This window comes from Leucoraja erinacea, chromosome 12, assembly GCF_028641065.1.
Source record: "Leucoraja erinacea ecotype New England chromosome 12, Leri_hhj_1, whole genome shotgun sequence".
Taxonomy (NCBI): domain Eukaryota; kingdom Metazoa; phylum Chordata; class Chondrichthyes; order Rajiformes; family Rajidae; genus Leucoraja; species Leucoraja erinaceus.
Genome location: NC_073388.1, coordinates 54,053,750 through 54,078,521, shown reverse-complemented (window position 1 = coordinate 54,078,521; position 24,772 = coordinate 54,053,750). Strand labels below are relative to the sequence as shown.

The window sequence follows — 24,772 nt, the reverse complement described above, 5'->3', positions numbered from 1 at the left end:
GAAGAAAGAGCTACTTTAAATTTAGTTGCACCTGGTTGGGTAACTATAGTTGGGTGGAGATTATTCCATACTTTAATTGTGCGGGGGAAGAACGAATTGCTGTACACATCTGTCTTTGTAGCTGGGATCACAAATTGGATCGAATGCCCTCGTCTGCTCCGAATTGGTTTGGGTTTGGTGTAGGTCTTGTAGTTTAGGTTGATCTGACCATTTAACATTTTGTAAAAACAGGTCAAATGGTGAGCTTCACGTCTGTCTTGGAGAGGGTTCCACCCAAGAGAATTCAGAAGTTTGGTGACACTCGCTTCTCTCTCATAGGTGTTAGTAACAAATCGAGCTGCCTGTCTTTGGACACGTTCGATGGAAGAAATGTTTTTATTTGTGTATGGGTCCCATGCTGCAACTGCCTAGTCCAAATGAGGTCTAACGAGGGTGAAGTATAGCTTCTCCTTGACAGAAGTTGAACAATGATGAAAGTTGCGCCTCAGAAAGTTTAGGACACCTGTTGCTTTCACCGTTGCATGATGAGTCTGACCATTCCAATGCAGATCATTCTGCAATTTGATGCCAAGATACTTGGTTTGTTTGGATTCTTCAAGGGTGGCACCAAGTATATTGTAAGATGTTTCGCCTGGATTCCTCTTTCTGGTGACACGCATGGTTTCACATTTGGAAGGGTTGAACTGCATGCCCCATTGTTGTGACCACTCAACCATAGTATCGAGATCCTTTTGGAGAGCATCTTCATCATCAGCTGACTTAATTGGATGGTACAGCAAACAATCATCAGCGAATAGTCTGGTCGTACTTGCAACTTTTTGAATGCCAATGGAGCTCTTTCTGTTCACACACACACACACACGCTGAAGATGTTTTGTCAGGACACTGGAAATCCATCGTTTCGTGTTGGAACGAATACCATAGAAGTCAAGTTTCCGAAGCAGTCTCTGGTGTGGGATGACATCAAATGCTTTAGAAAAGTCCAGCACAACTAAATCCGTGATGACGTTACTATCAAGGTGCTTGGCCAGGTCATTTGTCGTCAGGATAAAGCTGAGACTCGCATGATCTATGCCTCCTAAATGCATGTTGGTTGTCAGCAAGAATGTTATGTTTGCTCACGTGTCGCATCAGATTATCAATTTTAATGCTCCAGCAATTTGCAGCAAGTACTTGTTAATGAAACAGGATGATAATTCGCTGGGTTGGTGGTTCAACCCTTCTTAAAAAGAGGAGTGATGTTAGCCTTCCTCCAATCCAGCGGAACATCACCTGAGTCAAGCGATTGTTGGAAAATGAACTGCAAAACTGGAGCCAGTTCTTTGGCTGCGATCTTGTGGGCTTGATTCTGTATCTGATCTGGTCCAATTGCTTTTGTGGTATTGATATTAATAGCAGGCATATCAGCGGTAGGACTGCTCTGAAGCTTCTCTTTCACCAAGCCTTAAGAGGCAGTAAATTACCATGATACCCTATGAAACGGTAACCACAGATATACCCATTGCCTGGGCCCTTCTAACCACAATAGCTACAGAGCCTCCGCCCGAATCTTAGCATGGATTATGTTCATCTAAGAGCGACAGCACCTTTATCATGTGACCATTCCAGATAGCAGCACCTACAGTGGCTTGCAAAAGTTTTCATATCCCTTGAACTTTTCCACATTATGTCACGTTACAACCACAAATGTAAATGTATTTTATTGGGATTTTATGTGATAGACCAACACAAAGTGGTGCATAATTGTGAAGTAGAAGGAAAATGATACATGGTTTTCAATTTTTTTTACAAATAAAAAACTGAAAAGTGTGGCGTGCAAAAGTATTCAGCCCTCCTGAGTCAATACTTTGTAGAACCACCTTTCGCTGCAATTACATCTGCAAGTCTTTTGGGGTATGTCTCTACCAGCTTTACACATCTAGAGACTGACATTTTTGCCCATTCTTCTTTGCAAAATAGCTCAAGCTCAGTCAGATTGGATGGAGAGCGTCTGTGAACAGCAATTTTCAAGTCTTGCCAGAGATTCTCAATTGGATTTAGGTCTGGACTTTGACTGGGCCATTCTAACACATGAATATGCTTTGATCTAAACCATTCCATTGTAGCTCTGGCTGTATGTTTAGGGTTGTTGTCCTGCTGGAAGGTGAACCTCCGCCCCAGTCTCAAGTCTTTTGCAGACTCTAACAGGTTTTCTTCCAAGATTGCCCTGTATTTGGCTCCATCCATCTTCACATCAACTCTGACCAGCTTCCCTGTCCCTGCTGAAGAAAAGCATCCCCACAGCATGATGCTGCCACCACCATGTTTCACAGTGGGGATGGTATGTTCAGGGTGATGTGCAGTGTTAGTTTTCCGCCACACATAGCGTTTTGCATTTAGGCCAAAAACTTCAATTTTGGTCTCATCTGACCAGAGCACCTTCCTCCACATGTTTGCTGGGTCCCCCACATGGCTTGTGGCAAACTGCAAACGGGACTTTTATAGCTTTTATAACAATGGCTTTCTTCTTGCCACTCTTCCATAAAGGCCCGATTTGTGGAGTGCACAACGAATAGTTGTCATGTTGACAGATTCTCCCACCTGAGCTGTGGATCTCTGCAGCTCCTCCAGAGTTACCATGGGCCTCTTGGCTGCTTCTCTGATCAATGCTCTCCTTGCCCGGCCTGTCAGTTTAGGTGGACGGCCATGTCTTGGTAGGTTTTCAGTTGTGCCATACTCTTTCCATTTTCGGATGATGGATTGAACAGTGCTCCGTGAGATGTTCAAAGCTTGGGGTATCTTTTTATAACCTAACCCTGTTTAAACTTCTCCACAACTTTATCCCTGACCTGTCTGATGTGTTCCTTGGGCTTCATGATGCTGTTTGTTCACTAATGTTCTCTAACAAATCTCTGAGGCCTTCACAGAACAGCTGTATTTATACTGAGATTAGATTACACACAAGTGGACTCCTGAAGGCAATTGGTTGCACTGGATTTCATTTAGGGGTATCAGAGTAAAGGGGGCTGAATACTTTTGCACGCCACACTTTTCAGTTTTTTATTTGTAAAATAATTTGAAAACCATGTATCATTTTCATTCCACATCACAATTATGCGCCACTTTGTGTTGGTCTATCACATAAAATCCCAATAAAAGACATTTACGTTTGTGGTTGTAAAGTAACAAAATGTGGAAAAGTTCAAGGAGTATGAATACTTTTGCAAGCCACTGTACATACAGCTATTTTCAACATCCACTTGGGGGATTATGGAGCACTCTCTCAAATGTGCGTGTCTGCAGAAATTCATCTCCACCTTGAATTTTCTTCAAGATTGCTTTTGACCGCAATCTTACCATTGGGTCCTCAACAGAAGACACTGGCTACAGATGAGGAGTAAGATGTTTAGAAGGATCTCAGGATTTATTTCACCCAGAGGACGGTTGTAATTTGGAACACTGCCCGAGAAGGTGGTGGGGGCAAAATTTAAATATTATCTAAATGAGTACTTAAGCCAAGGCTGAGAAAGCAATGGATCATTTGTTTTCAAATAGGATGAATATAGACAGGTACTCAGTGGTCAAAATTGTCACCGATGGACCTGTTTCCTTGCTCTATGGCTCCAAGGCTGTTTTCACAAAGTCGTCAAAATCCACCGGCACAATAAGTGAACCAATATCCTCCCTCAGGCCAACATGCCCTTCAATGGGGCCCTAAATACGCTCGGGACAATGCATATCAATGGTTTGATATGGGAATCGATACTTGAAGATGATCAATGATTGAAAAAAGTGGAGAGCATGCTCCAATCAGCATTAATAATACCAAAGTAGAAATGGTTGAGAGCTTCAAGTTCCTTGGTGTTAATATTATCAACAATCTGTTATGGACCAAGCCTGCAAGAATTTGTAGAGTGTTGTGGATGTAGCTCAGTCCATCATTCAGATCTGACTCCCCACCATTGATTCAATAGAACACTTTGACAGAAAAATGTGAGTGCTGCATTTTGGGAAGTCTAACATGGGAAGGACCTACACAGTGAACGGTAGGGCTCTGGGGAGTGTTGTAGAGCAGTGGGATCTAAGAGTGCAGGTACTTGGTTCTTTGAAGTTAGAGGAGCAGGTAGATAGGGTGATCAAAAAGACGTTTGGCACATTGGCCTTCATCAGTCAGAATACTGAGTATAGAAGTTGGGAGGTCATGTTGCAGTTATATTTAGAGTACAGGTGCACAACCTTTTTATCCGGTGTTCCGGAAACCGAAAAACTCCGAAAACCGGCCATTTTTTCCAGATGTCGTCTGCGCACCAAAGCTCACGTTTGGCGCCAAAATTGACCCGAAATGACCCACGGTCAACCCAGGTCTGTACTACTGTAGCGGCTGCCTCCTCTCTGGAGACCGGGAGACGCTTAAACATCTGTAAATCATTGCTTAAATGTTAGTCAGTTAGTTTGGAGGGCTTTTATGTGAAGGGGGGGGTGAAGGGGTAAACTTTAATTCTTAGTCCCCTACCTGGTCGGAGAGGCGGGGAGCGGTCAATGCCTTACCGGGTCGCCGTGCAGTAAACTCCGCAGCGCTGTGGCCGGTGGGGCTGCGGGCGGCGCCGGTTGTGGCTCCGACCCCGGCAACTCTACCCCTGGCTGCGAGGCGCTCCAAATCCAGCGCGGCCCGCAGCCGGACGCCCCAGCTCCGCGAATGTTGGGAGTCGGCGGCGTCGCAGCGCTGGGATACCAGCGGGGAGCGGGCAATGCCTTACCGGGTCGCCGTGCGGCAAGCTCCGGAGCACTGTGGCCGCCGACTCCCAACATTCGCGGAGCGTCGCTGGATTTGGAGCCGCGCAGCCATGGGTAGAGTTGCCGGGGTCGGAGCTCCAACCGGCGCCGCCCGCGGCCGGACGGAGCCCCCAGCTCCGCGAGGTTGGGAGTCGCCGACCAGGTAAGGGACTAAGAATTAAAGTTTCCCCCTTCACCCCTACTCCACCACCACCACATAAAATCCCTCCAAACTAACTGACTAACATTTATGCAATGATTCTCCCAGTCTCCGGGGAGGAGGCAGCTGCACCAGACTTTTCAAGCCACCAGCGCTACCTACCTAATCTACGCTAAAAATCTTCCATTCGGAAATCCGAAAATGTCCGAAATCCGACAAGTGTCTGGTCCCAAGGCTTTCGGATAAAAGGTTGTGCACCTGTATTGTGTTCGGTTCTGGGCACCATGTTATAGGAAAGATGTTGTCAAGCTGGAAAGGGTACAGAGAAGATTTACAAGGATGTTGCCAGGGCTAGAGGGTCTGAACTATAGGGAGAGGTTAAGTAGGCTGGGACTCTATTCCTTGGAGTGCAGGAGGATGAGGGGTGATCTTATTGAGGTGTATAAAATCATGAGAGGAACAGATCAGGTAGATGCACAGAGTAAGTGAATCAAGGACCAGAGGACATAGGATTAAGGTGAAGGGGAAAAGATTTAATAGGAATCTGAGGGGTAACCTTTTCACACAAAGGGTGGAGGTGTACAGAACAAGTTGCCAGAAAAGGTAGTTGAGGCAGGGACTATCCCAACATTTAAGAAACAGTTAGACAGGTACATGGATAGGACAGGTTTGGAGGGATATGGACCAAACGTGGGCAGGTGGGACTAGTGTAGCTGGAACATGTTGGCCGATGTAGGCAAGTTGGGCCGAAGGTCCTGTTCCACACTGTATCACTCTATGACTCCATCTACCAGGAAAAGTAGTCAATAGACAACAGACAATAGGTGCAGGAATTGGCCATTCAACCCTTCAAGCCAGCACCACCATTCAATGTGATCATGGCTGTTCATCCATCCACAATCAGTACACCGTTCCTGCCTTCTCCCCATATCCCTTGACTCCGCTATCTTCAAGAGCCCTATCTAACTCTCTCCTGAAAGTATCCAGAGAATCGCCCTCTGAGGCAGAGAATTCCACAGACTCGCCACTCTGTATGAAAAAGTGTTTCCTCGTCTCCGTTCTAAATGGCCTACCCCTTATTCTTAAACTGTGGCCCCTGGTTCTTCCCCCCCCCCCCCCCCCCCCCCCCCCCCACCCCCACCCCCCCCCCCCCCCCCCCCCCCCCCCCCCCCCCCCCCCCCCCCCCCCCCCCCCCCCCCCCCCCCCCCCAACATTGGGAACATCTTTCCTGCCTCTAGCGTGTCCAAAACCTTAATAATCTTATACGTTTCAATAAGATCCCCTCTCATTCTTCTAAATTCCAGAGTATACAAGCCCAACCGCTCCATTCTCTCATCATATGACAGTCCCGCCATCCTGGGAATTAACATTGTGAGCTCCCTCAATAGCAAGAATATCCTTCCACAAATTTGGAGACCAAAACTGCACACATTATTCCAGGTGTGGTCTCACTAAGGCCCTGTACAACTGCAGAAGAAGACCCCTCTTGTTATGAAGGCCACCATGCCATTCGCTTTCTTCACTGCCTGCTGTACCTGCATGCTTACTTTAATTGACTGATGAACAAGGACCCCCAGATCCCATTGTACTTGCCCGTTACCCAACTTGACACCATTTAGATAATAATCTTCCTTCCTGTTTATGCTACCAAAGTGGATAACTCTCATTTATCCACATTAAACTGCATCTGCCATACATCTGCCCACTCACCTAACCTGTACAAGTCACAGTTCACACTGCCACCCAGCTTTGTGTCATCTGCAAATTTGCTAATGTTCCTTGTAATCCCTTCATTTAAATCATTAATATATATTGTAAATAGCTGCGGTCCCAGCACCGAGCCTTGCGGTACCCCACTAATCACTGCCTGAAAGGGACCCGTTAATCCCTACTCTTTGTTTCCTGTCTGCCAACCAATTTTCTATCCATGTCAGCACTCTACCCTCAACACCATGTGCCCTAGTTTTGTCCACTAATCTCCTATGTGGGACCTTATCAAATGCTTTCTGAAAGTCCAGGTACACTACATCCACTGGCTCTCCCTTGTCCATTTTCCTAGTTACATCCTCAAAAAATTCCAGAAGATTAGTCAAGCATGATTTCCCCTTCATAAATCCATGCTGACTCGGACCGATCCTGTTACTGCTATCCAAATGTGCCGTTATTTCATCTTTTATGATTGACTCCAGCATCTTCCCACCACCGACATCAGGCTAACTGGTCAATAATTTCCTGTTTTCTCTCTCCCGCCTTTCTTAAAAAGTGGGATAACATTAGCTACCCTCCAATCCACAGGAATTGATCCTGAATCTATAGAAAATTGGAAAATGATCACATCCTTAAGTACCCTGAATGCAAACCATCAGACTCTGGGGATTTATCAGCCTTCAGTTCCATCAGTCTACCCAACAACACCATTTCCTGCCTAATGTGGATTTCCTTCAGTTCCTCCGTCAAACATTTGTGCCACCCAGGTCGTTCCTCCTTCTCCTTGTTCCCATCAGGCAAAAGATACAGAAACTTTAAAGACCCCACCAGACATAGGGTCCACCTCTTCCTCTGTTACCAGGTTTATAAATGGTCCTATAATGGCTAAGGTATTGTCTGATTCACTGGACATTGTTTATGGAACAGGTGTCGTACAATGTTAAGTTCTCTATTCTGTATCTTCCCCTTTTCTCCATCTGTTGTACTTGAATGTGACTTGATTACATTTATGTATACTGTAGTATTATCTGATCATATTGGATAGCATGCAGAACAAATCTCTTCACTGTACCGGTACAGTACATGGGATCATAAACCTAGATGATACAAAACTGGAGGCAGTCACCTGTGTGGAGAAAGCAGAGAGACTTCAAGGGTATGTAGACCAGTTAGGTGAATTAACAAGAGCATTGCAGATACCTGCATTTGGCCCATATCCCTTTAAAGCTTTCCTATCCATGAACCTTTCCTGTAAATGTTGTTAGTCACAAAATGCTGGAGTAACTCAATGGGTCGGGCAGCATCCCTGGAGAAAAGGAATAGGTAACATTTTAGGTCAGAACTCTTCTTCAGACCTTCTTCAGATCTTCTTCTGTAGATGCTGGAAGATACAAGCGACTATAGATGCTGGAAGATCAAGTGACTGTAGATGCTGGAAGATACAAGTGATTATACAGTGCCCTCCATAATGTTTGGGACAAAGACCCATCATTTATTTATTTGCCTCTACTCCACAATTTGAGATTTTATATAGAAAAAATCACACGTGGTTAAAGTGCATTTTGTCAGATTATAATAGACAATTTTTATACATTTTAGTTTCACCATGTAGAAATTCCAGCTGTGTTTATACCTAGTCCGAATTTCAGGGCACCATAATGTTTGGGACACATTGCTTCACAAGTGTCTGTAATTGCTCTGGTGCGTATTAATTGCCTCCTAATGCAGGTTTATGAGAACTCTCAGCACCTAGTGTTTCCTCCAGCCTTTCCATCACCTTTGGAAAATGTCATTGCTGTTTATCAACATGAGGACCAAAGTTGTGCCAATGAAAGTCAAATAAGCCATCATGAGACTGAGAAAGAAGAATAAAACTGTTAGAGAAATCATCCAAACCTTCAGCTTACCAAAATCAACTGTTTGGAACATCATTAAGAAGAAAGAGAGCACTGGTGAGCTTACTAGAGGCAAAGGGACTGGCAGGCCAAGGAAGACCTCCACAGTAGATGCTGGAATTATCTCTATAATGAAGAAAAATCCCTAAACACCTGTCCGACAGACCAGAAACACTCTTCGGGAGTCAGGTGTGGATTTATCAATGACCATTGTCCGCAGAAGACTTCATGAACGTAAATACAGAGGCTACACTGCAAGATGCAAACCATTGGTTAGCCCCAAAAATAGGATGGTGGGTTACAGTTTGCCAAGAAGTAATTAAAAGAGCAACCGCAGTCTGGAAAAAAGGTCTTGTGAACAGATGAGACGAAGATTAACATATCAGAGTGATGGCAAGAGCAAAGTATGGAGGAGAGAAGGAACTGCCCAAGATCCAAAGCATTCCACCTCATCTGTGAAACATGGTGGTGGAGGTGTTATGGCTTGGGCATGTATGGCTGCCGAAGGTACTGGCTCACTTATCTTCATTGATGATACAACTGCTGATGGTAGGAGCATAATGAATTCTGAAGTGTATAGACACATCCTATCTGCTCAAGTTCAAACAAATGTCTCAAAACTCATTGGCTGGCAGTTTATTCTACAGCAAGACAATGATCCAAAACATACTGCTAAAGCAACAACATTTTTCAAAGCTAAAAAATTGTAATTTCTTGAGTGGCCAAGTCAATCACCCGATCTGAACCCAATTGAGCATGCCTTTTATATGCTGAAGAGAAAACTGAAGGGGACTAGCCCCCAATACAAGCATTAGCTAAAGATGGCTGCAATACAAGCCTGGCAGAGCACTACCAGAGAAGACACCCAGCAACTGGTGATGTCCATGAATCGCAGACTTCAGGCAGTCATTGCATGCAAAGGAAATGCAACAAAATACTAAACATGACTACTTTCATTTACATGACATTGCTGCGTCCCAAACATTATGGTGTTCTGAAATTGGGGGCTATGTATAAATACTGCTGTAATTTCTACATGGTGAAACAAAAATGTATAAAACCATATGTGATTTTTTTTCTATTGCAAATCTCAAATTGTCGAGTACAGAGGCAAATAAATAAATGATGGGTCTTTGTCCCAAATATTATGGAGGGCACTGTAGATGCTGGAGATACAAGTGACTGTAGATACTGGAAGATACATGCGACTATAGATGCTGGAAGATACAAGTGACTATAGTTGCTGGAGATACAAGCGATGATCGATACTGGAAGATACATGCGACTATAGATGTTGGAAGATACAAGTGACTATAGATGCTGCAGGTAGACAAAAATGCTTGAGAAACTAAGCGGGTGAGGCAGCATCTATGGAGCGAAGGAAATCGGCGACGTTTCTGGTTGAGACCCTTCTTCAGACTGATGTGAGGGTGGGGGGAGCGGGAAGAAGAAATGAAGCAGAGGCAGTAGGCTGAGGGGGAGCTGGGAATGGGAGGAGACAGCAGGGACTACCTGAAATTGGAGAAGTCAATGTTCATACCGCTGGGGTGTAAACTGCCCAAGCGAAATATGAGATGCTGCTCCTCCAATTTACGGTGGTCCTGACTGGCCATGGAGGAGGCCCAGGACACAAAGGTCGGATTCAGAATGGGAGAGGGAGATGAAGTGCTGAGCCACCGGGAGATCAGGTTGGTTATTGCAAACCGAGTGGAGGTGTTGGGCGAAGCGATCGCCAAGCCTGCGCTTGGTCTCATCGATGTAGAGCAGCTGACACCTAGAGCAGCGTTTGCAATAAGATGAGGTTGAAGGAGGTGCAGGTGAACCTCTGCGCATCTGGAAAGACTGCTTGGTTCCTTGAATGGAGTCAACGGGGGAGGTTAAGCGACAAGTGTAACATTTCCTGCGGTTGCAAGGGAAAGTGCCAGGGGAGGGGGTGGTTTGGGTGAGAAGGGACGAATTGACCAGGTAGTTACGGAAGGAGCGGTCTCTGTGGAAAGCCAAAAGGGATTTGGGAAGATGTGGCCAGTGGTGGGATCCCGTTGGAGGTGGCGAAAATATCCAAGGATTATTTGTTGAATGTGACGGCTGGTAGGGTGGAAGGTGAGGACAAGGGGAACTGCCTTTGTTACGAGTGGGGGGATGGGGAGTGAGAGCAGAGTTACGGGGTATAGAAGAGACCCTGGTGAGAGCCTCATCTATAGTAGAAGAGGGGAACCCCCGTTTGTCCTGGACCTCCTCCATGGCCAGTCAGGCCCACCGTAAATTGTAGGAACAGCACCTCATATTTTGCTTGGGCAGTTTACACACCAGCGGTATGTACATTGACTTCTCCAATTTCAGGTAGTCCCTGCTTTCTCCTCCCCTTCCCGGCTCTCCCTCAGCGCACTGTCTCCGCCTCTTGCTTTCTTCTTCCCGCCCCCCTCCCCAACCCTCACATCAGTCTGAAGAAGGGTCTCGACTCGAAACATTGCCTATTTCCGTCGCTCCATAGATGCTGCCTCACCCGCTGAGTTTTTCCAGCATTTTTGTCTACCTTCGATTTTCCAGCATCTGCAGTTCCTTCTTACACATAGATGCTGGAGATACAAGCGACTATAGATGCTGGAAGATACAAGTGACTGTAGATGCTGAGAGATACAAGTGCCTGCAGGTGCTGAGCACTGCCTTGATGCAGGGTTTTGCACTGATAGATCAACCATCCTTTTGCCTCCACAGATTCTGCTTGATCAGCTGAGTGCTTCCAATGGGTTATGTTTTGCATCATTTAAAATATCAGTGCTTAGTGCAGTTGAATGAAAAGCTTTCGACCACTTAATTCATTTCCCATCTTCAGTGCAATGTAGATACTAGAATTCTTACCAAATATTAGGATGCATATATACATTTATGATTGTTCTTATGTTGAGTTCCAGTCCCACTCGTCTCATTGCAGGATGCGGAAAAGTATTTAACTATAGTAGCTTGGACTGTTGGTAGAAATTGCTGAGGTAGGAATGCAGAGATATTAAATTAGATAAAGCTGTCATTGCTTGGTACTTCCATGATACACTGTGGTGGAGTTTGATGTTACTGCATAATCATAGAACTACACTATGATTACAACATGGAAAAATGTCATTGAACTTCTTGAGTGTATACTAACTCTATGTGAGACCAATTCAACTAGTCCCATTTCTTCAAGCTGAAAATCCTTTGCTTTCACTTACTTATCCAGCTCTCTTTTAAATACTGCAATTGAATATTATTGCACTACTATCTCTGGCAGTGAATTAATAAAATCATAATACTTAAGAGCATAAATGGGCCATTCAGCCTATGGAGTCTGCTCCGCCATTCAATTATAGCAGATCTATTTTTCCCCCTAAATCCACTTTCCTGCCTTCTCCCCGTAACCTTTAAAACCTTACTAATCAAGAAACATGTCAAGTAAAATCCACTTTAAAAATACCCAATGATGTCTGTGGCAATGAATTCCACAGATTCACCACCCTCTCGCTGAAGACATTCCTCCTCATCGCCATTCTAAAGGTACATACTTTTATTTTGACATTGTGCCCTCTGGATCTAGACCCTCCCACTACTGTAAACATCCTCTCCACATTCCACTGTATCTGGACCTTTCTTTATTCAGTATGTTTCAATGAGATCCCTCCCTCCTCATCCTTCTAAACTCCAGCGAGCACAGGCATAGAGCCATCAAACGCTCCTCATACGTTAACCCAAACATCCCTGAAATCATTCTTGTAAACCTTTCTGGACCCACTCCAATGCCAGAAACAGCATAGTGGCGCAGTGAGGCGGCACAATGGTGCAGTGGTAGAGTTGCTGCCTCATAGCGCCAGAGACCCGTATTAGATCCGGACTATGGGTGCTGTTTGTACGTAGTTTGTACATTCTCCCTGTGACCACATAGGTTTTCTCTGAGTGCTCAGGTTTCCTCCCACATTTCGAAGGCATGCAGGTTTGTAGGTTAATTGGTTTCTGTAATTTTTTTCCTAGTGTGTAGGATAGATCTAGTGTACAGGTAATCGCTGATCGGCAAGAACAACTATCTCTGGCAGTGAATTAATAAAATCATAATACATAAGAGCATAAATGGGCCATTCAGCCTATGGAGTCTGCTCCGCCATTCAATTATAGCAGATCTATTTGTCCCCCTAAATCCACTTTCCTGCCTTCTCCCCGTAAACTTTAAAACCTTACTAATCAAGAAACATGTCAAGTAAAATCCACTTTAAAAATACCCAATGATGGGCATGCTGAATTCTATCATATTATGATCACTGCCTCCTAGGGAATCCACCTTAAGCTCCTTTATCAAATCTGGTTCATTGTGCAACACCAAATCCAGAATTGCTTTTTCATTAGTGGGAATGACCAGGAGCTGCTGAAATATAGAAGGAACTACAGTGCAGTTCTCCCAAGCTAACCTTTGAGCCATGCGTTTAACGCTCTAATCTTATCAACCCAATGCCAATTTGCTCATGGCTCAGGTAGCAATCCAGAGATTATTACATTTTTGGTCCTGCATTTTAATTTAGTCCTTAGCTGCTTAAATTCCCTCAGCAGAACTCATTCCTTATACACCTATGTCATTGATACCCATATGCGCTACAACAACAGGATCTTTCCCCTTCCACTCCAAATTACTCTGCTGGTCTGATGACATATCCCAAACTCAAGCGCCAGGCAGGCAATATACCCTTCCGGATTCTTGATTCTTGCGACAGAGAATAGTGTCTATTCCATTGACTATACTAACCCCAATTTCAACTGTATATCTCTTCTCTCCCACCCCCGCCGTCATCCCCTCCCTGAAGGTTAGGTTGGTTAGGTTGCTCATCCTTCTTTCGGACCCCACTCTCATCCGTACAAAGAGTAGGTATGTTACAAAACTTAGCTTCAGCGGCGCTGCAGTTCTGTCGCTGCCCATGTGCGAGACTTTGGCACCTTTGAGAGGGGGGCGGGTTTAAAATGTGATTTTTCTGCAGCCTATTCAAATCGATCTCTGTCCGGCTGTTTAGTTGCTAAAGAAAAATCGCTTCGACTGCCGTATTATTAAGTTTATTAAAATTAGCGCTGGATCATTTAATTGTGGAGTAAAATTAAAATCATCTTCAAATGCCGTCAACACCGACAACGGGACAGATCTCACATAGGGGACAAGGCAAGGTATGCCGTTTATTTTTTCATATAAACTTGCTTCTTAGGATGCCTTTAATCAAAATTTCAAGTTGCAAAAATGTCATTATGTAAATATACGAACCGGCAGTATTTTTCCTGCCGATATGGGGTTTAAATTCACTGCAACAGCAATGTTCCAAACCAGCGCATTCCACAAAATCCCACTCGCAAGATGATTTAAATGGCCATTAATTTACAGGAATTAAACACTAAATTCCTTCCATTTGGCCTATAAATTCATGACAATGAGATTTAAAAATCATGTTATATTGTGAATTATTGTGTGAATGTTATTTGGACACTTAGGCTTTTTAAAAATGTTAACCTTTTATTAAGAAATGGATCTAGTCATTGAATTTTGTAATTAGCTACAATTGGGTATAACTAATTATATGCTTTAATTTCAGGTCAACCAAGTAATATTGTTTCATATTTGTTTCAGAACGCTGCAATCTATAATAACTGAAAATGTCATTCAGTTCTCTTAATTTTTAAGAAAGTTATGGGCTTTTGACTGTCCTTGATCACAGCTTTTGTGTTAAGTCAATGGAAAAGCAATAGGGAACAAGATGCTAATTTCCGAGTATGAAAATGGCCATAACTTTTTTAATACTGAAGATATGAAAGTGAATTGGGTGTCAAATTAAACTTCTTTTTATGCTTTATCTGATGGGATAAATTGCAGACTTGATTTTTTAAATCTCAAAATTTTGTAACATTGCTACAAAGAGCAAGAATCGCAGATCTGTTAAAGTCAAGTCAAGTCAAGTTTATTTGTCACATACACATACGAGATGTGCAGTGAAATGAAAGTGGCAATGCTCGCGGACTTTTGTGCAAAAGACAAACAACAAAGCAACCAAACAAATTATAAACACAATCATAACACACATATTCTTTTACATAATAAATAATGGAAGGAAAAACGTTCAGTAGAATTAGTCCCTGGTGAGATAGGCGTTTACAGTCCGAACAACGTGTGGATGCCTCTAGAAACTCAGCGTCAGGTCATTCCAGATCGTAACCACTCAGTGTGTGTAATGAAACCTGTCTCATACAATGGAAAATCGGACCCTTGTTTATTAGACACAGCATAGATTTTCATGTATTGGCTGAATGTAACATCGCCAGTTGACCATGGGTGAGAAGTGCCACTCGGCCCATCCTTAGCAAAGTTTGGTCCTACCGTGACAGAATTCAATTGTTTCTTTAAAATAAAGTTCCTTTATCAGCTTCACTTACTCCATGGCGACCCATCAAATGTATCGATCAGCAAACAAAAAAGCCGCTGGAGGAATTGAGTGGGTCAAACATCATCTATGGAGGGGATGGGGGTGGGTGAAGAGGAAAGAATTGTTGATGTTTTGGGTTGAGACTGAGTCTTGATGCAGGGTTTTGACCCGAAATGTTAGCAGCTCTTCTCAGCCCTACAGATGCTGCTGGAGCTGCTGATTTCCTCCAGCAGTTTGTTTTTACTCCAGATTTTAGTATCTGCTGTTTCTTGTGTCTCCATGTATCAATGACTTTTCTTGGATCTGATGATAGGTTATCAATATGAAATGTTATCTGTGTTTCTCTTTCCACGGGTGCAGCTTGATCTGTAAGTTATATTTGCTACTGTATTTTATATCTGCCTCTTTAATTGGCGGCATGGTGGCGCAGCAGTAGAGTTGCTGCCTTACAGCACCAGAGACCTGGGTTCAATCCTGACTACTGGTGCTGTCTGTATGGAGTCTCCCCGTGACCTGTGTGGGTTTTCTCTGTGGGGTTTTCTCTGGGTGCTCTGGTTTCCTCCCACACTCCAAAGATGTATAGGTCTGTAAACTATTTGGATTGGTAAAATTGTAAATTGTCCCTAATGTGTGTAGGATAGTGTGCGGGGATCGCTGGTCAGCGCAGACTCGATGGACCAAAGGGCCTGTTTCTGCACTGTATCTCTAAAACAAAAGTAAAAACAAAAACTCTCATAATTTAGTGCAATTCTCAAATGTGGCCAGTTGTTTTAGGTTTCAGAGTATAAATTACGTCAATTGAATAACCTGTTCCCAATAGTGACACTCAGAAACATTTTGCAACATACTTCTTGTCCATCCAATGAAAATTTCTGTAATGGGTTCTCATTTTTTTGCTACCCTTCAAATCCTTTAAATTCAAATCCAAGATATTTTATTTGGGTGGCACTATGGAGTGGCTGGCAGAGATGCTGCTTCACAGTGCCATAGATCCGGGTTCGATACTGACCTCAAATGCTGGATTTTGCATGTTCTCCCTGTGACTGCACAGGGAGAACATGTGGGTTTGTAGGTTAATAGGCCTCTGTAAAAATTGCCCTTAATGTGTACGGAGTGGATGAGAAAGTGGAACAGCATAAAACTAGTGTGAATGGGTCGGCATGGACTCAGTGGCCAAAGGGCCTGTTTAAATGCTGTATCTCCAAAACAAAAATTTAAAACGCACTCTTGATCTCCAGAATTCTGAGCTTAACTCATAGTCCTTTGTGAGGAATTTTGTTGACGTTATTGACATGTGACAGCAGAGTGGGATTTAAGCATTATGTGTACTGGTGATCACAGTATCAAAGGTTGACGCTCATCCTGGAAGATTGCTACAAGGGGTAGCCATTAATTCTTCAACATTCCAGGATGGTTGATGGTAGTTCAGTTAAGACTCTCCAGTCTCAGTAGTTCAACTGTGCATGAAACTGTCACGTTATCCTTCTTCATGCTTCCACTAAATCATCTTGCATAAGGAATAGCTCAAAAATGAAGCTTCTAGGTCAGTACGTAATTACAAATAATGATTGCTTCAGGCCCAGTAAATTGACCTGTACATCACATGGAGCCATTTTATAACAGAGACTGATAAGCTAGAGCTGAAATTACAGAATTAATGCATACAGTTTTCCTACGGTTAACATTTTAAATTCAAGTCCCAGTATGTGTTCCGTGTTTGTCGAGCAGTCTATCAGCATGAATCTATCCATTACTATTATGTCATTATCCTTAAACAGCATTAGGCAGTTAATCTAGAATTATTTTGCAAAATTTGATATTTGGGGCAGAGGTACTGTAGGCCCAGTGGGAAACCTCCAGACATTGGTGATAATATTTCCTGTGCCAGTGGCTTCCAATGCAGGCAGCATGTCTGCTGACTACTCATTTGCAGAGTGTTTGCAGCATTGTTCATTGCCTGCAAGTGTCTACAGGGAACTAATATCACGACAGGCCACTACATAATTCCTGCCTGATCTACCTGACAGGTGAACTTCTAAACGGGAAGGTATCAGACGCTGTCTTACAGGTTGCGGAACTCAGTCTGAAAAACGAGGAAGAGCATTTTTGATCCAATGCTTGAGGCATGGGTGGAGGATCTGAATGGAGAGGTCTGGTGATCACAGTGGATAGAGCCAGAAGGCACATCAGATAAAGTGTGTGTAAGCCCCAAGTGATGCAAAATGTTCAATCATTTTATACACATGCTTGAGATCAAAGAATGTTCCTTTGATTGCCACAGCCTTCTAGCGATGTGATCAGCCTCTCATAACATTGTCTGCCTCACAATGTTAACACCCACTGCAGTGTACTCCACCAGTCAGGGTTCACAGTAAAACATTATAGGCTCCTCGAATGTGAAAGTGCTTCAAACAAACCTCTCAAGCATACACTGCCGTCTCTGCAGTAAAGACAGCCACATCACCTAAAATACATTGCAGGAAGATTTACTCTGAGGCGAAGGACAATCCAGGTTAATGTCAGCATCTTAACCAGATGTGAATAACGTGAGTTCCCATGGCTGCTGGCTGAGGGTAACTAGGGCCTTAATATTGGAATACCTGACATTGGTTTATTTCCTATTCCAGCAAATTTGGAGGACTTTCTGAAAATAAATGCTTGAAATGCAAGTAGTTCAGGTCACAAGTTTCCAGAAACAAACTATCTATTCTGAATTTTATCATGGGAAGAGATAATCAGGAGGAAAAGATTCAAGAATGTATGCAAAGCCTTCCACTTACTCATAGTCATAAAAAGTACAGCATAAAAATGAGCCCTTCAGCCCAACACATCCATGTCAACCTTGATGCCTGTCTACACTTATCTAATTTACCTGTATAGGACTCATATCGCTCGTCAATAGACTATAGACAATAGGTGCAGGAGCAGGCCATTCGGCCCTTCAATGTGATCGTGGCTGATCATCCCCAATCAGTACCCCGTTCCTGCCTTCTCCCAATATCCCCTGAATCCGCTATCTTTAAGAGCTCTATCTAGCTCTCCATTTAAAGTATCCAGAGAACTGGCCTCCACCGCCCTCTGTGGCAGAGATAGTCCTTTCCTAACCAAGTATCTGTCCAAAATCCTTTACAATATTGTATTGTTTCTGCTTCTAATACCTCCTGTGGCAATTCATTCCATGTACCCATTACCCTCTGCATGAAGAACCTTTCCCCTCGGATCTCCTTTAAACTTCTCCCCTCTCACCTTTATTCCATGCCCTCTGGTTTTCGACTCCCCTACCTTGGGAGAAAGTAACTATTTACCCTATCCATGCCTCTCATAATCCTGTAAATCTTTTTAAGGTCAGCCCTTCAGCATCCTTGCTCCAGTGAGAGCCATCCAGCAAATGCTACAAGTATTCTGCAGACATATTAATAATAAAAGGGTGGCTAAGGAATAGGCCCCTTAAAGATCAGCATGGCTGTCTATGTGTGGAGCCACACAAGATGGGTGAGATTTTTATTGAATACTTCTCATTAGTTTTACTGTGGGGAACATCATGGTAGTTGGGTAATTGAGACTAATGAATTGCGATATCTTGGAACATATAGGGATCTTCAAAGAGCAGGTTCACATGGTGTTAAAGCATATTAAGGTGAATTAATCCCCAGATCATGTCCAAATGCATCCTCAAACCTTTTGGAAAGCTAGGGAAGAAATTGTGAATGCCCTTGCAGAGATATTTGATTCATCTTTTACCACATGTGACGTTCTGGAAGACTGGGCGTGTCTGATGGTGTACCATTGTCTAAGAAAGGTAGTAAGGACAAACCAGGGAATAACAGACCTGGCATCATAGAACAGAAACCAGTACAGCACAAAAACTGGCCCATTGGCCCCAGGTGGAACATTATGTAGCAAAGTGTGAAGTCATGCATTTTGGTAATAGGAATAAAGGCGTAGACTATTTTCTAACGGGGTTGATAATCCAGAAATCGGAGGTGCAAAGGGACTTGGGAATGCTGGTGCAGGATTCCCAAAAAGTTAATCTGCAAGTCGAATCAGTAGTAAAGATAGCAAACACAACGCTAGCATTTATTTCAAGAGGGCTTGTATTCAAAAACAGGGATGTAATGTTGAGGCTCTATAAGGTGCTGGTAAAGCCACATTTGGAATATTGTGAGCAATTTTGGAAACCATATCTGAGGAAGGATGTGTTTTTTTTGTTGTTTTTTAAAAAATATTTAATATAATCTTTAAACATCTGCCTAAGAATACAACCTATTTATCCTTCACCATTTTTGCCTTTATAGATATGTATATAGCTCCGCAGAATTGTGCACCTATTCCCCCCCCCCCCCCCTTTTGATTTTGTTTTCTGTTTCTTGTTTTTTGTACTAAATTATATGTATGCACTGAGTACGAGCTGCTTTTAATCTCATTGTACATGTATAGTGACAATAAATGGCATATCATCTATCTCTGGAGAGGGTCCAGATGAGGTATGCATGAGCGTTTGGCGGCACTGGGCCTGCACTCAATGGAGTTTAGAAGAATGAGGGGGGGGGGGATCTCATTGAAACATACAGAATAGCGAAAGGCTTGAATAGAGTGGATGTGGAGTGGATCTTTCCATTAGTGGGAGAGTCAAGAACTAGAGGTCATAGCCTCAGAATTAAAGGTCGTTCTTTTACGAAGGAGATGAGGAGAAATGTCTTTAATCAGAAAGTGGTGAATCTGTAGAATTCTTTGCCACAGAAGGCTGTTGAAGCCAAGTCAGTGGATATTGTTAAGGCAGAGATAGATTCTTGATTAGTACAAGTTATGGGGAGAAGGCAGGAGAATGGGGTTAGGAGGGAAGTTGAATGGTGGAGTAGACTTGATGGGCTGAATGGCATAATTCTACTATTCATTATGATCTCTTATCTACCTGCACATAATCTATTCCTTTCCTTGACATATCCATATGACTATTAAAAAATACCACCATGTCATCATATTGGCCTCAATTATACCACTTCATGTCATCATATTAGCATGTTTCAGGCACTTAAAACCCTCTAAAAAGGTCACCCCACATATCTTTAAACGCTGCCCCTCTCACCTCTATGTCCTCTAGTATTTGATTTTTCCATCTTGAAAAAATGCTGCTTGGAAGAAAAAAATCAAATATTAGTTTCAGTGGTGGGAAAGTTACTGGAGTCTTTTCTGAGGGACAGAATCTGCCAGCCTTTGCATAGATGACTGATTAGAAATAGTCAGTATGGATTTGTGCATTAGAAATTGGATCTCTCAAATCTGTGGGAGCTTTTTGAAAAGGTAACCAAGAAGAATTTTGAGCGCAGGGTGGACAAAGGGACCAGAGGGGTAACCTTTTCTCATACTGTGGGGTATGTATGTGGCCTTTAGCAAAGTCCCGTGTGGTAGGATAGGGTGAGAAATTAGATCTCATAGGGATCAAGGGAGAATCTGCAAATTGGATGCATAATTGGCTTGATGGGAAGAACCAAAGGGTGATGGTGGAAGGTTGTTTTTTCCTGTGACTTGTCCTGTGACTTGTGTTATGCCACAGGGATTGGTGCTAGGCCTTTTGTAGTTTGTCAATTATTTAAATGGTTTGGATCAGAAGGCATGGTTATTAAGAAGAGTAAACTGATGTGCCTTTATGACTGCCGACCCTTGGCACTAGCATCTGCGGTGAAGTGCTTTGAGATGTTGGTTATGAGCTTATCAACTCCTAGCTCAACAAAAACCACTACAATTTGCCTACCGCCACAACAGGTCATCCAGAGGATGCAATCTCGTTGGCTCTCGTCTGCACTGGACCACATGAGCAATAAAATCACACATGTCAGGTTGTTGTTCATAGACTACAACTTGGAGTTCAACATCATCATCCCCGCCAAACTGTTTACCAAGCTCACAGAACTGGGTCTCTGAGCATCCCTCTGCAAGTGGATCCTCGACTTCCTCATCAACAGACCAATTGGTAACAACACTTCCTCCTCAATAACCATCAGCACACGAGCACCTCACGGCTGTGTGCTCAGGCCTCTGCTCTACTCACTCTATACTCATGACTGTGTAGCCAGACACAGTTCCAACTCTTCAAATTTGCTGGTGAAACCACCGTTGTTAGATGAATTACAGATGACAATGAATCAGAGCATAGGAGGGGCATCGAGTGACTAAATGGTGCCAGAACCACAACCTTGCTCTCAACATCAGTAAAACTAAGGAACTGATTGTTGAATTTGGAAGAGGAAGGACAGGAATCCGCAAACCTGTCTTCTTCGACAGGATGGTGGTGCAGAGAGTCAAAGACGTCATATTCCTGGGCATACATATCTCTGAAGATCTGTTCTGATTCCAACACAATAATGCAATCATAAACAAAGCCCGTCAATGTCATGCAAACGTCCTTAGAAGATTGAAATGAGTCTATACGTCAACAAATATTTTCTTGAACTTTTACATATGTGCAGTAGAGACCGGGTGCGATGGGCCACAATGCACAAGTCGGCAGACAACGGGGGTAAAAGCATGCCCAATGTTGCCCTCACCCTGATGGCCACCTTCGTGTGTGGCTGCATCAGGCGGAGCGTAGAGCCAAAGCACTTGGCCACAAAGTGTCACTACCTGCTGAGGTTCTACCTGTGTTGCAAAGGATGGGCCTGACACAGATGCCACGCAATATACTAGTCAGCTGGACATTGCTGCACCATCTGTCGCTCGTGGAAAAGTTCTTCCGGACCAACACCTTTAACCATAAGTCCATTGGGCAGTGGTCAGCACGTAACGTCTTGCAGGGAAATTATTCCATGGATCCTGTGGCGTGGTTCCCAGAGCAGACTGCCTAGCTTGTCTGACGAAATGCCTCATCGCCAGAGCTCACCAAAAAGTACCAAGACCTGACTTGGCTGGCAGTGAGGGGAGCCCTCCCAGTCAGATCCTGCACCGTAGGAACCTCACCACCAGCACATGCTGCCCTTGTGACGGCTGCTATGGAGAGGAGACAGTTGCCCACCTCTTTGCAGAGTGGATTTGCAAAATTAGTCTGGAGAGGTTAGCAAGGGTCCCTGTCACGATTTATTCCGAACAGCTCCATCACAGTGGACTCTGTGATTTACGGACTGTTCCCAGGGACGCATTTAGAGACTGACATCCAGTGCTGCTGGAAGGTCATCAACTCGGTGAAAGACACTCTTTGGTCTGCCCGGGCATTGTTGACCTCCCAGCGGAGCGAGTTGTCCATCGGGGAATGTTGCCGACTGGCCCGCTGCAGACTGCAGGAGTACATGCTGAGGGACGCACTGAAGCTTGGTGCCAAGGCTCTGTGGTGGAGGACCAGTCCTCCGCTGCTGGACATGGGGGGCAGGGTGTGACGGAGCCGCCCCTCAGAAATAAGGGAAGGGATTCCACGCCAGTGGGCCACATGAGTGGCAAAGGTGGGGGAGGAATTTGTGAAATTTGGATAATTTGTGTTAACAGTATTGAATGTTTGTATAGCCCCTGAGAATGTCAGATTAATTTTTTGCTCGGTTCCTGTATTGTATATATTTATTACTTGAATAAAGTCTATTTTGAAATCTCAAAGTCCCTTCTCTCCAGAGATGCTGCTTGTCCCGCTGAGTTACTCCAGCGTGTTGTGTCTACCTTCTGTAGCTATTTCCAATATATATAGATTGAGAGATCCAGGAACAATATATGGGCATCAAAATGAAGGCAAGGAGTCCAAAGAAACAATTGTAAAATTTCGTATTACTTTCAATTATTTAGATTGTTCTTACTGTGCCCGTAACAAATAAAGCGAGTCGAACAAAAACATTGAAAATTAATGACTGCCTCTGATTCCCTGGCCACAAATAATACGCGTGTTTTTGTCTCTTCTGCTCATCCAACCTCACATGTCCGTCCTCCCAAACTCTATGGGACTCGCTGTCGTGAACTAAGCTGGTTGCTGTTCTCACAGAGTGGCTGCATTCAGATTTTTTTTAACTATAATGCTATCTGACAGCAAGGTTAAATGCAACTCTCCCGCACGCACTTCCATTCTTCCGATTGGATTTTTGAAATTTATTTTGCATTTTGTTCCGTTCAGCTGCCTCACCTGAACCGACTTGTAATGATTTCAGTACAGACATCGATGACTTTCCTGCCTCATTACACCCTGTGTTTGCCGACCGCAGTTCTGCTTCGTACTGTAAGAAATAAATAATGTAAATATTTAGAGAATGGAGTGTGGAATCAAGGGGACATAATTACCACAACAGGGGAAACACGAACAGCGCTATTGCAATTAGCAGTGAAGTGCGCAATGTGATTTATCGGACGACCTGTTCATTGCAGACAGAACGCCGTGTCTTTTTTTCTCTGGCATTGGGTGTTTTTTTTTTGGTTGAGTTAAAGCCATGAAATGGAAAGGATTTCTGTTAATGTTTGACTGTCATTAATAAAACAGCGCTGAATGGTGATGTGGCGCTGTCACATAGGGCGATTCACAGAATCTTAAATAACAGAAGATCGCAACACCCTGTATGTCCGCAGTACTGCTCCCCAGGGGAGAACCAGAATAAACAAGCTTCGGGCTTTCACTTGAGGGAGAAGGCATCAGATTTAATATTATAGCTTTACACAGTGAATCGTCAAGCCCTTTGGGCTGCACCACATGGCAACTATTGTTGGGGAAACATTAATCAGGCTTCAGCCAGCAGTGTCGCAGCTGTCTTGGGTGCATCTTTGGTTATCGTTTCAACTGCAGCTCGCTTATTTCCCCAAAAAGTGTTTGCTGGCCTTATCTATTCTGTGTACAATTTCAAACCATTAGGTCTTCCCTTGGCAGGTGGCTCTTCTCATGTTAGCAAGCGGATAACACCATTGTAGCCAGAATCTTTCAGCTTTCCCTGAGCTGCCTGCCATCACCATGACACTACGCTTCCTCTTCACGCCTCACTACCCTTAACAGCCTGGCATGAAAAGGGATTTTTAGGTCTTTGTACAGGAAAGCTGTAATTTCAAGGTGCAGAAACCTCTGCTATTTATCTCCAGATTCCACATCTTTTGGTATATTTTTATGTTTCGCCCCCCCCCCCCCCCCCCCCCCCCCCCCCCGTTCAGCAGGAAATGTGCACAATTCCAGGGATATTTACATACATCAAAAATTGATATTTCAGCATCAAACTCTGGCATATTTCGAACCACCTCTAAAGGTCTATCAGTGGCAGAGCATATTGTTGCAACCGCGTCATGCAATGAGTCTGGTTTTGTGCAAATGTACAACTATATATACACTCAGAGAACAGAAATGAAATGTTACCAGGGTTTGGGTTTCATAATTGGCTGTATATTGCTTCAGTAAAAAAAACAGATCAGCCCACCCTCCATCCATCTCTGGATTCAGAAAACAAACTAGATGATCAAGTCTGTGAAATCAGAACCTGTTTTTACCAAAGCAAATCGCGTAAATAGAATACCCCCCCCCCCCCCCCCCTCCGCGAACGACAATGCAGCAACTCATTCATAGCTTAGCTGCACAATGAACAGGCACACATTTTATTTGCAATGCAGAAGGCAGTCGATGTGACATGAACAATATGAAACCAATGTTAAAAATTCAACCACTAAGAATTATTATTATTACTAGCTTGCGGAGACAGACGATATTGAGCAGCAGAGTAAATAAAATAATATTTAATTCATCTAGATTCTGGAAGATATGATCAAACATTAATAGCATATTTTCTTCTCAGCTGGCTAAGGTTTTTACCTTTGGGCAGATAAATGTCTGGTATCGGAGTTATGTTCAATGAATGCATTCTCAGATTAGACGTAAATTCTGCTGGCTTAATTTTGACAAAATC

At 43.6% G+C, this 24,772-nt stretch overlaps 1 long non-coding RNA gene across 1 annotated transcript in view; it reads right to left on the bottom strand.

Moving 5' to 3' along the window:
• The window catches only part of LOC129702380 (uncharacterized), a 32,548-nt gene extending 8,692 nt beyond the window's left edge, over positions 1–23,856 (bottom strand). The window contains exon 1 of the long non-coding RNA XR_008724371.1: positions 23,023–23,856. This is a non-coding gene — a long non-coding RNA (uncharacterized LOC129702380). The remainder of the gene's footprint in view (positions 1–23,022) is intronic.
• Positions 23,857–24,772: the final 916 nt, after the last annotated feature.